The sequence below is a fragment of the Siniperca chuatsi genome, linkage group LG19 (assembly GCF_020085105.1).
Source record: "Siniperca chuatsi isolate FFG_IHB_CAS linkage group LG19, ASM2008510v1, whole genome shotgun sequence".
In the NCBI taxonomy this organism is placed as follows: Eukaryota; Metazoa; Chordata; class Actinopteri; order Centrarchiformes; family Sinipercidae; genus Siniperca; species Siniperca chuatsi.
In genome coordinates this window covers 20,028,380-20,045,188 of record NC_058060.1, presented here as the reverse complement: position 1 = coordinate 20,045,188, position 16,809 = coordinate 20,028,380, and positions in this window count along the sequence as shown.

Here is a 16,809-nt window from a genome sequence, read left to right as displayed (position 1 = left end):
AAGAAAATCTCATGATGAGCTGTGGTGAGTGACATGATCTAACATTATCTTATCTAACATCAAGCACCAAAACAATTAATTTAATAAATGGACTGATTGGGGTCCCCCCCCCCACCCAAAAAAAGTGAGTGCACATTGTACTTACAAGATAATTTATTACGTTATTCAGCCACAGCTGCAGTGAAGTATTTTTATCAGTATTTGTGTGAAAAAGCAAAACAAAGGGAAGAAAGTGAGGAAAAGACTGGTTGGTTTGGTTCTTTGTGCGTCACTACAAGAAGAGGAAAACTCTGATTGTCTGGTTTACACTCCCTGCCTCACTGTTGATGCTTTGCACCCAAATCGGACTGGGCAAGAGGAAACCAAATCCTTGTATCCATTAAAGTTGTGACACTGAGGGGTCTGCAACAACTTCAGAGGCAGAATTATTCCAAGACAGATGACTCTGGGACAAACCACTGGGCAAAATCTGCCCTGAGCATTACAGATTCCAAATAACCACCCTGCCTAACAGTTATCTCTCTTAACATATGGTTTCTAATATTAGAAAGAGATTACTGGCTGCCTTGAATCACCATCAGAGCATGCAAGGGTGAGAGAATGCAAATGTATTACAAGGAATATTATTTGAAAATATTTGCAAGTTGTTTCTCAAGGTCAAATAGGAGTCCTCCTTTCTGTAAGCTGCTCAAACAGGAAGGGTTGTTGGTGCTAATGCCAGAGCATTTTGATCTGTGATTACCTTCAGGGGTCTGAAAAAGTCTCTAAGTGTGAAAATATGGAAATTGCACTATTAAGCAAAAACCTGACTGCCTGTGCCCTTATTGCTCTGAGTGCCAAAGTGTCCCATTTTCAGAAACTTCATTTTGGTCCTGATGTCACACCATAGAGGCATGTGGGCAGTCTAATGCCCCTCTGGTCACCATTAGTGTCCTTCTGGTTGGTACAAAATACCCTCTGGTCAAATCAAGTGCCCCTCTACTGTGACAAAATGAAAAATGAACAATGGCATTAACCCTGGACATAACAGTTGCCCCCATTTTCCTTCCTTCTTTATTTTATTTTTTACATTTTTACCCCACTCCTAGTCTTTCTGTGCACACCATTGCCCATGGATGTTTAATCTGAAACTAAATTAAGAAAAGAAAAATCTGTTCCAGAAAAAGATGTTTGGCACACTATTCGCATATCAAATTGTATGTAGCATTTTGATGCTAATTTAAACCACTATCTGCAATTCCATGTTATTTACACATCCAGCCGAGAAGGAGCAATTTTGGTATTCATTTGGAGTTGGGTTTCTCTCCTTTTTTGTCACTCTCCTTTTCTAGCTCTGTTTTGCTCTCCACCAACTCCTGAGGGAAATATCTGGCTGTCTAGCAGCTAAATGTTCTGTTCACCAGCTAGTCACTAACTTTGTCTTCTGTTTGGTGTTGGACAGGTAGCATACAGTGGGTTTTTGAGCTTTTTTGTTAACCGCTGCCGGTTAATGACGAGAGCAGTTAGACTGAATCAAAACAGTGAAGGGCTATTACTCACAAGGGCTCACATTAAACATACTGTAGTAATTTGAGCCACTGCATATTTGAAATTATTTATTATAACAACTCTAACTCAATGTCCTTTTATTAGCTTTTTCCAGAGTTTTCAAATACATCTCATGGTCTTCCTCAGCAGATGTGATGCTCAGTTGTCATGAAGAGACAACCCACTGGGCAACATTTCCATATTTGCCATATATTCAAAGACAACTGAACCATCTGCATCCACTGAGGAAGACAGTGAGATGTGGTCAAAAGCTTAGAAAAAGATAGTACTTTTTTTTGTAAAACAATCATTCAACTGTTTGCAGTATAGGCAAAATGAGACAACTGTTGTACCTTTCCCCAGTACACAGTATATTCATAATCATAATGAGCTAACAGGATACACGGAAAACTGGGTGGGAATTTCAGAATCAGAAATACTTTGATTCCCGAGGGGAAACTCTTTTGTTACAGCAGCTCACGATCACGTCAGTGCACACAGGGATAGAAGTTCTAAGCAAATCAGAATATAATGTCAGTCTGCCAGTCAGTCTGAAGCCAGTGATGCTCTTCATGCCGCTCTATACCTCTCACATGTTGTTCTGCTGGAGCTTCCACTCCAGCTTCCTCCTGTACTCCTTGGCCTCCCTGATCACAGTGCAGCAGAGTATTAAACTGGTTTCAATCCTACTTAAAAGGACAGGGACTACTTTGTGTCTATAGGTAATTGCGCATCTTAGTGGACAAAAATTACATGTGGAGCTCCCCAAGGCTCCATTCTGGGTCTTCTTCTGTTTAACATCTACATGCTGCCACTGGCTCAGATTATGGAAAACAACAAAATATATTACCGTAGTTACACAGACAACACAAATTTAAATAACAATGTCACCAGGGGATTATGGTCCAATACAAGTGCTGAGTAAATGCAATGAACAGATCAATGATTGAATGTACCAGAATTTCTTTCAATTAAACAAAGATAAAACTGAAATAATTGTTTTTGGAGTCAAGGATGAACGATTAAAACTCAGTGCTCAGCTTCAATCAGTAATGTTAAAAAACACAAACCAGAATTAAAGGACTTATGTCTCAGCAGGAAAAACTTGTCCATGCCAGTATAAGACAAATAAATAAATAAAAAATAATCGATCAGACAGCTGCAGCTGATTCAGAACACTGCTGCTCGCATCCTCACTAAGTCCAAGAAAGTGCACTATATGTCTAAAACAAACTCCCAGAAAACTGCAGGTCTGCTGCAACTCTCAGTTCTTTTAAATCAATGCTGAAGACTTTTATTAAATCATATGATTAATATCTTAGTATTAATTAATTTATTAATATCTTAGCTTGCCTTGCCTTAATCTAAATAGCTAAGCAGCACCTTACTGAATAGACTGATAATGGACGAGTTGACTTTTCAGACTTTTTGAAGACATTGCGTAGCTGCAAGCAACGTTTGGTAACTAAAAACGACTGAAGATGCCCTTGATCAGGTGCAAAGGTGTTACTGTGTGTTAGGTTTCATGATCTAAAAGACCCAAAAGTAGAACACAGCGAGGGAGAGGACTGGATCATAGTTCTGGACAGGATACTGCAGAGATCAGGTAAACCATGATGGCTGTGATCACCAGCAGGAAATAAATCTGCAGCAGAAACAGACAAGGTCACACAGGAGAAAAAAAAAAATAGCAACAAGAAGACTTAACTGAGTCACACTTTAGGCCAAGGAAAAGGTGCCACAAGGGTGCACTGAGACAATCTGGCACTGGTTGCATGGTAGAGCTGGCTAGATATGCTGTGAGGCTTGATTGGGTGATGAACGTCAGGTGTGCTGGTGATCAGCAGCAGGAGGGAAAACCAGAGTGCCCCGCCCAGGCCAGTACTCACCCACACACACACCAAGAGACAAACAGAGGACTGACAAGGAACACAGGGAGGGGAGAGCAACACTAGAGTACACAAGGATAGGAGGAGAGATGTGGTTAAACTATGACACTGTGTGCTTCAACTATGTCAATAAACAAAATAAACAAGGTTGAGACAAATAGTAAACTTGTGGGCCCACAGTGCAATTGATTATCTACAAAACATTTGTACAGTAGGCTATTATGTTTAATGTGATACTGGAGGAATTAGATGATCATTCTGTGTTTTGTAGATGATATTGTGAACATTATTTCACTCAAATTGTAATATACCAATTCATGTTTAATTAATTACCAATATAATGTAACAGTAATTATTCTTTAGTTTTGTGTTTAAACACAGTAATGTAATTTTTAACAAGATCCTTACATTTTTAGAACATTTTAGGTATGAATTTCATATAAAATTGTTATTTGGTTTTCTAGACTAATGCATGGTGTGGCATTTTGGTATAAAGTTTTTGTATGTACAGCTGTTTTGGGGCATAAATGGTGGCCTGGAGTACAACCTGGCTTTAAAACTACAAGACCATGAGCCAATGGGAAAATATTTTTCAGAATAACAACCTCAGGATCCTGTCATGATACATTTTTATTGAAAATCAATGCACTAAATGGCACAAATATCTTGATTTTTTTTCTACCAGTATTGCTAAAACTGGCATACTTAGACCTGAGATGTCTCTGCCGTTATCAGGCCAGCTGGCAGCCAGTCCACACCACTCACACACCGTCTTGAAAGGTGTATGGCATTTTGATAAGAGGTTTTGAGTTTACCTGCATTACAATGTTTCTTGCTGGGTGTTATGATGGCCTGTATTACTCTATGGGGTGTTGTGTCTGCCCTCCAGGCAGTTTCACTGTTATCTGGGCCCAGCCAGGCTCACACAGGAGACCTATAAATGAGCACTGAGAAATATGATAGCTCATGTGTGGCCATACACTACCTTTTACTCTCATGAATAAAACATGAGGAAGTATGGACTGTTTATGCAAGAAACACGTGAGGATCTATCCAATTACATGCATATCTGTGTGTCTGTGTTTATCACTAGCCCTGTTCCTGTTTCTCCCCTACACATAGAAATTTGAAATTATTTTTCCATCAAACTCCCATTTTGTATTATAATGGCACTCTCTGGCTCTCCAATCATATCTTAATGAGAGGTTGGATTGTGGAGGAAAAACTCTTTCTTTCATTCTCTCCATGAGGCGTTCCTCCTCTGCTCCATGCTCTCTCCTTCAAGAGATAAACAGCTTACCTTTGGCATGACCCATTCCACTTTAATAAGCGCTAAGCACTCCACTGTCCCACTTTTCAAAGCTGTTAATGTGATAAGTGAGGGGATCTCTCACTTAGCAATCATATTCTGGACAATTAAACGCATATCTGAAGAACAAGGCCTGTCTGGAGGGCTTTTTAGTACCAATTATGTGGAACTGTTTGTCTCAATGTCTAATCTCTTGAAATGAGCCATTGTTGTCAGAGAGCCATCTCCGCTATATTGACATAGTGTTTTGTCTTCAGTTAATTTTAATTTAAACATGGAGGAACAGGCTTTACTCTTTCACTGATGTGATGTTGATGGTACAATGGACCCAACAGCACAAAAGTGAGTGGTCTGCTCCTGTGTCAAATTATCTGAACCACTTATTTGGAGGTGTGCAATTTTGGGCTGTCCCAGACTAAAGATGGCAATTGTGAAGGAAGCGTGGTACAATCTTTGAGGTCCTAGATATGCATCAACATTCTGACAGTGTCACAAATTTAGGGCCAAAATCTCTCAATGTGCTACATCCCATGTTTTTCAAACAAACCAATAATTGTTTTCTCTTCCAAATAAGTGGTAAAACTGGAGCTTTGACATGTCTGCTCATGCTCCTGCTTGTATTCGTGTTTACATCATTTTGGACCTAATCCCAAAACAAGCCCAAACCCGAGGTGCATAAATCATAAAATTTTTTTAAAGGATCACAATCTGAAAGGGACCCAAGGACAGTCAGACATGATCAGAATAGACCTGAGGACAATTAGACCTGATTCAAACAGTGGTAAACCCAGACCCTAATACAGAGAGCACCTGAACACTGGCAGCAGCATTATTGGACATCGATTAACAAACAGCTACAGTAGGAAAGAGTAGCAATACATGTTGTTTTTCCTAGACTTAATACTTCACACCCTCCATTTCACCGCAAAAAACATAGTTTTTCCACTGTGACGAATATGATGTAACACATGATCAGGGCTGATAGCTAGCCTGCTTGGATCCCGTCAGGTAGTAGACATACTGACACACAGGCTAAAAACCTGCAGCAGTACAACGTAACCCTAATCAACCCGATTACACTGAATATAGTGTCATTTGGACCCTGCCAGACTCAGATTGGGTCTCAGATATCAGAAAGACCTCTATTTCCTGCCCTGTTGGACTCTGTTATAACAATGGAATATATAGGAATGATAACCAAAATGAAGTCACAACCCAGGTTGTAAAAACAAAACAAAAAACAGCAACAAAAGAATTCTCCATTAACTTCCCTGAATTAATTTAGTCGGGCAGCAGGTAGGCTTGTGGGTACATCGACCTGACTGACCTGAGTTCAAACCCACCGCCAACACCCCCTTCCTCCTGTCCCAACATGTCAAATGAAGAACTATGAGGCTTTGGAACAACTGGATAAACACAAGCAGCAGAGCCAACAGTGTACAGAGATCAGTCAAACGTCATCGCCTTTTGACAGCTGGGTCATCCAGGTCTCATATAATAGTGATGAATGTTCCCTCTGCACTGATGTGAAGTTTCAAGTCCACAAACTATCAAAACCCCTCAACAGATTGTTTATTGCTATATTTGTACTTTCAAATACACCTAGTGGTCTTATTTCTTTCACATTGTGAGTGTGTTTTATGGCAGTGAGTGAGTCATTTGTGTGATCACAGGAGAAAATACTCTACGGGCATGTCACTGGCCGATTTGATTAGACATTCATGATGCGAGCTTTAGTCACACCATGATTCAGATTGCTATTAAAAAAATTAACAACATGTTCGAGAAGAGGCACAAGAAGAGGCACATGTTGTCATTTCACTTTCAAAAGAGGTTTTAGTAATAATCACATCATTACATATCTGAATGGGAAAAATAACTCAAACTTTGGTCATTTAAAAACATTGCAGGTAACTCTTTCAAACTGTTTTCTGTGACATCTTAAAAAGAGCTTTGTACTAGTAGCAGAAATGGGACAGCACACTTTTGGGGTTTGTTTCTGTCTAGATGTTTTATCTGTGGGACAAGCCACCTTGTTTTGGTAGACGAGATTAGATCATGATTCACTTCATGGAATCAATTTCACAGTGTATTACAGCAGCATCCTCTGCAAGATCAGTCTGAATGTCATTTTGGGGAATGATTTGTCTCGCTCGGAGTGCAAAAGCATTTCCCACTTACTGTACCTACACTCCTCAGTTTATCATATTTGCCCTCTGAAAATCTTTATTAGCGTAAAAGGCTTGCATTGGGTCTCATGGGAGAGCAGGCTGGCATTGATGCAGATGACAGCAGCAGTCTCTTTCACACTCTGTAGTGTTGACAGACATGGAAATAGTAAGGATCTGTCAGGAAGCACTGCAGAACTCACTGCTCGAGCTGCACCCGCTATAAATATTTCAGGAAATAACAATCGAGGCTGTTTATTCTTTGCGAAGTTATCCGTAAGTATGACTGACTTGTTTTGAAGATGGTTGTTGTTTTGACAGATTTCATGGCTGACAGTGACTGCTCCCTGTCTGTGTGGTGTGTGCATGCTGACGCTGTGTCTACCCCTTGTGCTGTGATGAAGCCAACAGGCTGCGAGTGCACGGCAGAAGCAATAGTAACACTACAGCTACATGTCTTTACTTGGCTTTCTCTGAAATGTCTTGTTTTTCATAAATCTGCACATATTTTTACATCTGTGTATTTATCAGAGATGGATAAATATAGAGCCAACAAATGAATGTAGTACCAAATTGTTGGTTTAAAGTATTGCATTCAGGGATATATAGGGCCTCAGCTACCACTGAGGACACTGAATTCATGTCCATAGTATTTACTAAATATACTAAGGAGTTAATGTAGTCCTTGGTATTTTTGGGAAGTCAGCCCACCACCTTGGTCCAGACTGAAATATCTCAACAATTACAGGATAAAATTTTGTACAGACATTCATGTTCCCCAGAGGATGAAGCCTACTGAGTTTGGTGATCCCCTGACTTTTCCTCCAGCACCATCAGCAGGTCAAAGTTTTCACTTATCCTGTGAAATAACTCAACATCTACTTGATGGATTGCCAAAAAATTTAGTACAGATATTCTTATACCCCTCATGATTATTGTAAAATAATGTAATGTATTGTTCATCTAGCATCATCATCAGGTCAAATTTTTGTCCTTTACTTTGTGTTTAGTGCTAATTAGCAAATGTTACCATGCTAACACGCTAAACTAAGATGGTGAACATGGCACTGCTTAACATACCTGTTAAACATCAGCATGTTAGCATTGTCATTGTGAGCATGTTAGCATGCTGACATTAGCAGCCGCAAGCATGGCTGTAGACTCTTGCTTTAGACTTAAAATTTAAAATTTTGATTACTTTAAGGCTACTAAAAAATATTAAATATTTCCCCACCACACTGTTATGTTGTTTCTGGCAGTGTGGATGAGGCTTTGAACCGACATTTAGATCATGTTAAATCAAAATGTAACTAAAACATCTGACAGAAAATATAATTAAACAGTTAACTGAAGTAATAAAGCATGACAAATACAAATTGTTAAAACATTTTAATTATTTTATTATATATTTTTGGTGTCTGGTCCAATGTATGTGTTTGAGGAGACTCGGACTCATAACCTCAGTATATCTAAAATCCTGACTACAGCCCTGCTGATATTGAGCTATGCTATACATTGAGTTTTTTTGTATTTTATACCAAGCTAATATTCTCAAGTAATGATTTTCATCTATTTAACAAAACAAACTCAACACACAACAGCGATTTTGAAAGAATTAGAGACATCAGAGAAGAACCTAAGAAAAAATGTCAAATGTCAGTGACACTGTTGTGACAGTAGTCCTTGATCACTTTCAAGACTTGAAAGTTCAAAACAATCCCTGCAGTCATTTGTTCTGCAGCCTTTTTATTTTAATTTTTTTAACAGCCTGGAGTTTGCAAAAGCTACGAGGTGACTGTGACTGATATCTTTGTGCAATTATTCACAAACAGATTAGTAGTTGAGCTAAAATTAGCATCAGACAAACAAGGAATGATTTAGAACAGACCATTGATTACTCCACTGTCATGTCCAATGATGCTAATTAGCAATAGCCTTTAGCCTCACTGTCAGTGTCCTGCCTCAAAAGACTGATTTGCTCAACTAGGTGTTAAAAATATGCTTTGGCAGAACACTTGAATTATGAAACAACTCTGCATTATATTCATTATATTTTTTTCCCCCAAATGCAATGGGAACATTTTTTTCCAAAGCTGTATTCTTCCAAGATCTTGAGTTAATAAAAACTCATCATGATTTTTACAATATTCTTCTGAGCAGTTATTCATACAGTCTGTTATCTTGCAGATAAGCCAATAAAATATCTTGAAAAATGCTGTCATCACTTATTTTTGTAGTCAGTATTAAGGCAAATTCCTAGTAATAATTGAAGTTAAATGTACTTGCTTGCACTATTCTGCATGCATTCTCACAACAGTCTGAAATAAATCAGGGAATCTAAAATTACAATGATAAATCACCTCAACAATGTCAAGGCAAAAAGATCTTGTGAAAAATCTATTTGTAATCCAAGAAATGTCTTCTGGTTTGTGGGATAAATCAAGAAAAAAATGCCTAAAAATAACCAACAAAATTGAGCCATGATTCTTGTGAACACATCTGACATGGCTAAATGTAATGTTTAGCAAATCAGGGCAAGAAGGAAAACAAATAATGTGAAAAAAGGCAGACGAGAGGTGTGAGGCCTTCCTGAGCAGGTGGCAGAGGTGTCCAGATGCTGCAGAGATGCAGCGAAGCAGATGATGTCCTGCCTAGATTACCACCAGGGCCTGATTACAGTGGATCGTCCTCATATGGGTCAGCTAGGAGCTGGTTCTGTAGGGATCAGCTGTTCCCACTGTTGTCCTGATGGTCTGAGGTCTCATCTGTCCCAAAACACAGAGGTTTGAAAACATCTGTATGTGTCATAAAATTGAGTGTTAATTTCAAAAATGTCACTTATCCACTTAGGGAAACAGTTATGCCTGTAACATAAAGTACCAACTCTGTTACATCAAAAAATATTTCAACGGGTAACATGCTAAAATCCTTTTTTGGGGTAGACACATGTTAGTCAAACAGTGTGGCTGCTACTGTCTTGCTTGGTTTTCTGTTGATGTAGCATTCAGACTGTGACAAGTTAATTTCTGTAAATTTGAGCCACTCCAAATAGCTTGATTGCACACTAGTGATGATATAGTATTACACAGTATGTTTATTTTGCTGTAAGTTATGGCAAATGATTTTGCATCTTCATTCAAACAAAGATATAGCATCTATTTAAAGGATGAGGGTGGCATTATTGTAGGCAAATCCCATGGAAAGACCAAAACCAACAATGCGTTAGTCTTATCTCTTAATTTCCAACTTTTCCCTGTCTGTGGCACTCAGCCCCAAGCCCATTTGTTCCCACTGAAGATGTAAATATTTAAAAGGTGTCACAAAAATACAGTTTCATTTAAAGGCTAAATAATTTCCTAAAACACCTGGGCACTGTAGTTTTTAGCAAATATTACCGAAACAGGAGTAAGTTGTGTATTTTTGGAGGGACTATTTTTCGCTGTGGATTAATGTGCATTTGGCTAGGGAGTACTTATGACACAAGAACTGCATGCCCATATTCATGATGGGGGAACACATCACTAGTGCAACAGTGGTTTAATAGTTTCTGGACAACAATGAAGCTCTGTGGCACAGAGGAATAAGAGATATACATACATCAGGCTTTTGCTATTCAGTTTGTTAGCAGGATCAATTAATTGGTGTTTTCATATTGTTGTTTTTTGCTGATTAGAAGTCTTTACCACCTTGTTTTTATTTTATTTTTAGAAATAATTTTGTTTAACCTGACTTAAAAGGTTCATGTCAGTTTGTATAAAAACTGTGCCTCTTTGATTATATGGGTTTATATGCAGGATTTAGAATTATAAACCTACTAATAACTGATGAAAGAGTATGTGTTAATAGCTGATGATTAGAAAATTTTCATTTCTGACTCAGCAAGGCCTCTATCTTTTCATCAGCTACCATTGTCTAACACTGTTAACCTAATTGGAATATGACTGCCTGCACACCAAGGGACTGATGGTTATTGCTTATGGTGGTCATTTTGTATATTGATGTAACTTCCAAAATTATAAACCCCAGAGGTTTAAAATCCTAATCATGACCAATAACCAACATAGATTAGATACTCAATCTTCAGACAAATAAGTGTAATGCTTTTTTTTCTTTAATCCCACAGAGGTACCATATCGACATCAGCATGACCTGTATTAAATGATTTGTGTCAAATGAACAATATGTATTGCATTCATAGTTGTTTTGTTGGTGTATTATAACATGATTTGGTCTTAAAATGAGGTCCTGCTTCTGGAAATAAATCGAAAAACTGTCAGATTAATACGATTTGATACTTTTCTGGTTTCCAGCGATAATACATTTGGAATCATACAAAAGGCAAGCTGCATATTTTAAAGGAATAGTTTGACATTTGGTAAAATACGTGTATTCCCTTTCTTGCCAAGAGTAAGATGAGAAGATTGATATACTCTTCTGTCTGTATGGTAAATATGAAGCTACCTTGAGCAACTGGTTAGCTTGGCTTAGTATAAAGATGGTCAACACGGGGAAACAGCTCTGTCCAACAGTAACAAGATTTGCTTACAAGCACCTCTAAGGCTCACTAATTAACACAATCTTATTTGTTTAATCCGTACCAGTTGCCAGGCAACCAGCAGAGAAGTTTCTGAAATAGTCCGGCTCATAACCCTCCGTAAAACGGCAAATTGTTGTGTTTATAGTTTTTGTAAATTAATTAATTAAAATGAGATATAACGTGTTAATTAGTGAGCTTTGGAGGTGCTGATACTTTTGGATAGAGCCAGTGTAATGGAGGGAAGGTTACCTCCTGGATATTAATTTGGCTGGCTGACTAACTCTTCAGATATTACTATGTTGAGTGGAAAAAACTCAGGTTGAGACGTCTGCAGTTAACATATTTTACTGATGGTGGAATGAGTAGTGCTACCAGTGGTCCAGTGGTCTGCAATAAACATAAATTACAAACAAAGAAACAAAGTACAGGATTTAGTAAAATAATTTAATCTACATAGGGATAATATCAAATTAAACATTCTTATATGATTTAAACATTATAAACTCAGAGTGACAGTTCCAAACTTTTACATAATATCAGATTATTAATCCTCACTTGCTGATTACAAATGAAATAAAACAATATATATACATATTTGTATATATAATTCACCAACTAGGTAGACATTCACGCATGGCAACACATTGTTGAACATTCACCAATCACCAAGGAAAAGCAGGAAAAAATGAGACAAACAAACTGACATTATGTGTCACTCAGTAAGGGGTTTCCTAGTCTGGTTTGCAGGCGCTGTGTCCTATTAACTGCCTAGCAACATTGGCAGCCTCATTTTCATCCATGGGACTTTCGCACAGCCAGGCTAGCTGTTTCCCCCTGTTTCCAGTCTTTATGCTAAGCGAAGCTAACCGGCTGCTCGTGGTAGCTTCATATTTACTGAACTGATGAGAGTGATATCATTCTTCTCATCTAATTTTGGGAAGTAAACCAAATAAGCATATTTCTCAAAATGTCAAACTATTCATTTAACTGCAACATGGTAACATGTACTATACACCCAATTTTGAATACCCAATGATCAAAAAGGATTTATCTCAATAATAGCAATAATAGCTTTTAATAACTGTATTATCCACAGTCAGTTTTATTCACTGTTAATATGCTGTTTAAATAACTTAATGTAGGCTTTACTAGGTTGTCATTACAAATAGAGGCATTTTCCTCAGAGCATCACATTTTAGTAGTTATTTTAGAGTAGGAATAGGCAAAGAACACATACTCTAATGTTATACTTTTATTTGCTTGCAGTTCACCTGCATTTTGACCTCAATGTCAGATATCTGCTGCCGTACTCCATGATGTCTTATATGTATTTAATGAAAGACAGAATTGAGTTTGTTGTGTTTTATCCCCTAGCATCCATCTCTTTGTAAATATACTCTTCTTTTCTCATCTAATGGATTTTTGTCCACATGTTGACATGTAAATAAGATAAAATTTTTACTATCGATTTTCCCTCCGTGCTTAAACGTTGAAAGAAACCAAAGCTTGTGTGTGCGAGAAGTGTAACTTGAGAGACGGAGAATCAGCTGAGAGACACTTGGCAGTGCCATCGTTAGAGAGTGCAAACATAATTAACTAATCATGCTGGCTGACACGTTACAAATACAGATGTAATTGACTGCCAATGTGAGTTTGAAATATTCATACAGATGAGTCGCAACAGTTAGACAGCGATACTGTAACAAACACAATCCCAAAACTAATTGGGTCAGCCACTGCTCAAAGAGGCAATTTGGAAAGCAATTACGGTCTCCAGTTTGCTCATGAGCAACTGATAACCGCGTGAAAATGTTGAAATCTTCTGAATGAATCTCACCAAAATGGAGGTTTGCTCTTTTCAAACATGACTTCACAACACCTAATCAATTCCAGCATCACAGGTAAGTGATGAATGCACAGATATTGCAGCTACCAATCCTTGAAATGAATTATATTCTGTAGGAATGTGTTCAATCCTATGATCCAATCCCATTATCACCAAAGTAACGGTCTCTGGCTGCTTATGATCAAACACTGGAATTGTGCCTCTGAAGTTTCACTGACTGAAACCAAATCCAAAGGAGTTGAAAATGGAGCGACTGATGTTGAAGGTGAATAAAATTGCTCACACATTCACTCTTGTATAAAAGGGTAGCATGTAGAAGGCAACCAATAGAGAATGACTGGCTGATACAAAGTGTCACAGTAATTACTCAGGTATGAATAAAATAATTGATGTCAAGTCAATTCCAAGTTCAAAATTAAAAGGTTATCACAAGTTGTTAACTTATTTTTGTTTATTTCTTAAATGTTTAATATAGTATATTGTGGTGATTGTAGGGTCAGTTCACCCAAATTACAAAAATAAAAAATATAACCTTTGTTCTCACTTACCACTAGTATCTGGTAATGTGAAGATTTTCAGATATCTGCCTCTGGGGTAGATTACAACCCCAATAGAAATTGTGTAAATTTCACGTGCATTGCTGCCAGCTTTGAAAAATGAAAAACTCAAAAGCAGGGACTTCAGAAACAATGTCCAGGTCAACAGTTTTCAGTGCTTTTTATCTTTAATAGTAAATAATTGCCAGTGAAAGTTATTGACAGCAATGTCTTTGAATTTCCATCCCGTCAAAATTCCGTTGAAGGAGTTGATCATGTGGGGATCATCAATGTGCTCAGGAAAACTGTAACTAATAAATAACTTTCAAAGTGCCTTAATGAGATGAATAAAACTAAGTCTACAGCCCCAGTGGTTCTCTGAGGTTGTTGTGCTCATTGTAAAGAAAACCAAAGAATTGAACAAATGGAAATTTTGATCTGATGAAGGGCTGCAAGAAAAGTCAGGGAATCACCAAAGTTCACAAAGATCATGAATGTCTGCATCACATTGCATTTCATTCTGAACCACAAATGTCAACCTGCTGTTGGTGCTAGAGGAAAAGTCAGGGGATCACCAAAGTGATTACAATTCATCCTCTGGGAACTATGAATATCTCAAACAAAGTTCATGCCAATCCATAGCAATGTTGAGACATTTAATTCAATATCAAAAATGTCAACCTCATGGTGGCGCTGGAGGAAAAGTCAGTAGGATTTATCCTCTGGGGACCATGAATAATGGTTAAAATAGTTAAGAAGATATTTCCATCTGGACCAAAGGGGTGGGCCGACCAACCAACATTGCCATCCCTGGAACCAAGCCGTAAGTGTGGCTAAAAAACTAGATAGTAGCAGCAGAGATTAAAAAACACAAACATATATTTAAATGTATAGCATATGAAGAGAATAGCCAAGGCAGATATTATTAGAAAGATAATGTAAAATTACAGCAGTCAGTATATCATTGTGCAGAATATAAAAACAGACATGCATTAGATAAAACTCTTAAAGAGTGAATACCTAAAATGGATACATTAATTCATAAAATACATGATCACAGTGATGATCACAATATATCCTAAAATTCTGAGCAAATCAAATTGTTTAAAAACACTGACAGCAAGATCAGACTGCCTCCAAATCAGAAAGAATTGTTTTGAATGTATGCAAGGATATAGATTCCTGCAGTTTTATGTCCAACTGAAGCATGTTTAATTCGAGGGAGTAGCATAAATTAAGTCTCTCTTAACTTTAAGTACAGATTCATCTAATACTCATTAGAGTTTGATATTTTTTAAGTGGAAATGTTAGCCTAATTGTAGCATTTGAAAGTAGATCACCAAAATATCAGGGTTCATCCTCTGGGGACCATTGATATTCACAGCAAATTTGATGGAAATCTGGCCATTAATGCTTGAGATACTTTTTCATGGACCAAAGTGTTGCTCAAGGGGAAATTTGGACATGATGGTGGTTCTCGACACAAGGTCAAGATGTCAAGACAATGACCAGGAATCATTCTCTGGGGACCGATCGCCCCAAATTCTTCTGGCTTGTAGTTTCAGGCTAAGTGACCCAGCAATTAACTGACATCCCAAAATACTCTTTTTTTGGTATGTATTTCTAATGTGCAACAGAAATATTGTTAAATATAAGGTCTACAATGATCATGGATAAATTTAAGACATCCTATGTTTGCTGTAGCAACAGGGGGACGTCTCTGACACCACTGCTGCTTTGCAAGCAAATAATGATTCACAGCTCTTTCAATTAGCTCAGAAGACCTAATATAGTAGCCAGGGAGCAGCACATTGCCTCAGTCATAAATCAAATGGAATTACAAACTAGAAGACATGTCAAGACTGAACATTGAAATGCATCCCACTTCTAAATATGCATCTACATATTCCATCCATTCATTCATATACTATAATTTCCACATCCATCAGTGCATAGCTTGATAAAGATTAGTCACAATGAGTGCCTTGAGTCAGCTAATGCTCAGCTAAATCATTAATTTGCTTCAATTAAAGAGGCGAAAACCTATTTCTGGCTCGCACACTCTCGTCTTTGAAACAGCTGCGTTATTAGTTGTTGATTAAGTTTGTTTGTGAGCTTCTGTTCATTTGCATTTTTGAAGCTCCTTACAATTTTCAGCCTCCAAAATGCATCCAAAGGCAGCCGGCAGATGGCTGCTATTCAGTGTTTATCAAGCAACACTAACTTTTATGTCTTTCACTATGGTCTCCAGAGACTCATTATCAATGCTAGTTAGATGCTATAGTAAAAGGCAGTTCAGAGGTTGAACACCTGGCAGCAGAGATGAATAATATTACAGAATTCCTTACTTAAGATCCATAAGACATATACTATATAGACATCCCACTGGTCTGGCCATTCATTGATGACCCCCATGATCCTGTGTAAATAGACCATCCTCAAATTGTATTTGTACATCCATCAGTTAAGCTTATTTTCTTTCATAGCCAGGCTTTATCAGTGAGCGGTGTCAGGGCCCGAGGCACAAACCTACTGAAAACCATCAGAATAATTCAATCAGATTGCCCAGAGATCTCATTACAGGTCTGGAGCGGGACGTTAAGCATTAGACTTTCAGTGTTGCCAGCAGAGGCTCTTTGAAGGCGGTGGGTCGGCTGATTAACAGACTGAAGGTTCTTTCAGGGTGAATTCTTAGTTAAATTGCCTTCTGCTCCCCATTCTCTATATCAGTGTTCTGTCTCTCAACTCACATTCTCTGATACCCACTTTGAAGTCCTTCATGTAAAAGGTATAGCTAACACACATAACGATACATTTCATCATAAAAGAGAATAAAATTGTATTCGTTTTTTTCTGGTTCTTAGATGGGCTGCCAGATAGTTCAGTAAAACCAGGTCTTCAGTATAATGCATGTGCTTCAAATATTAAACTCACCTAATGCATTTAGATAGTTCTTTAAATAATGTCTTTTTTATTGTAACTAACTAACTTTGTGTT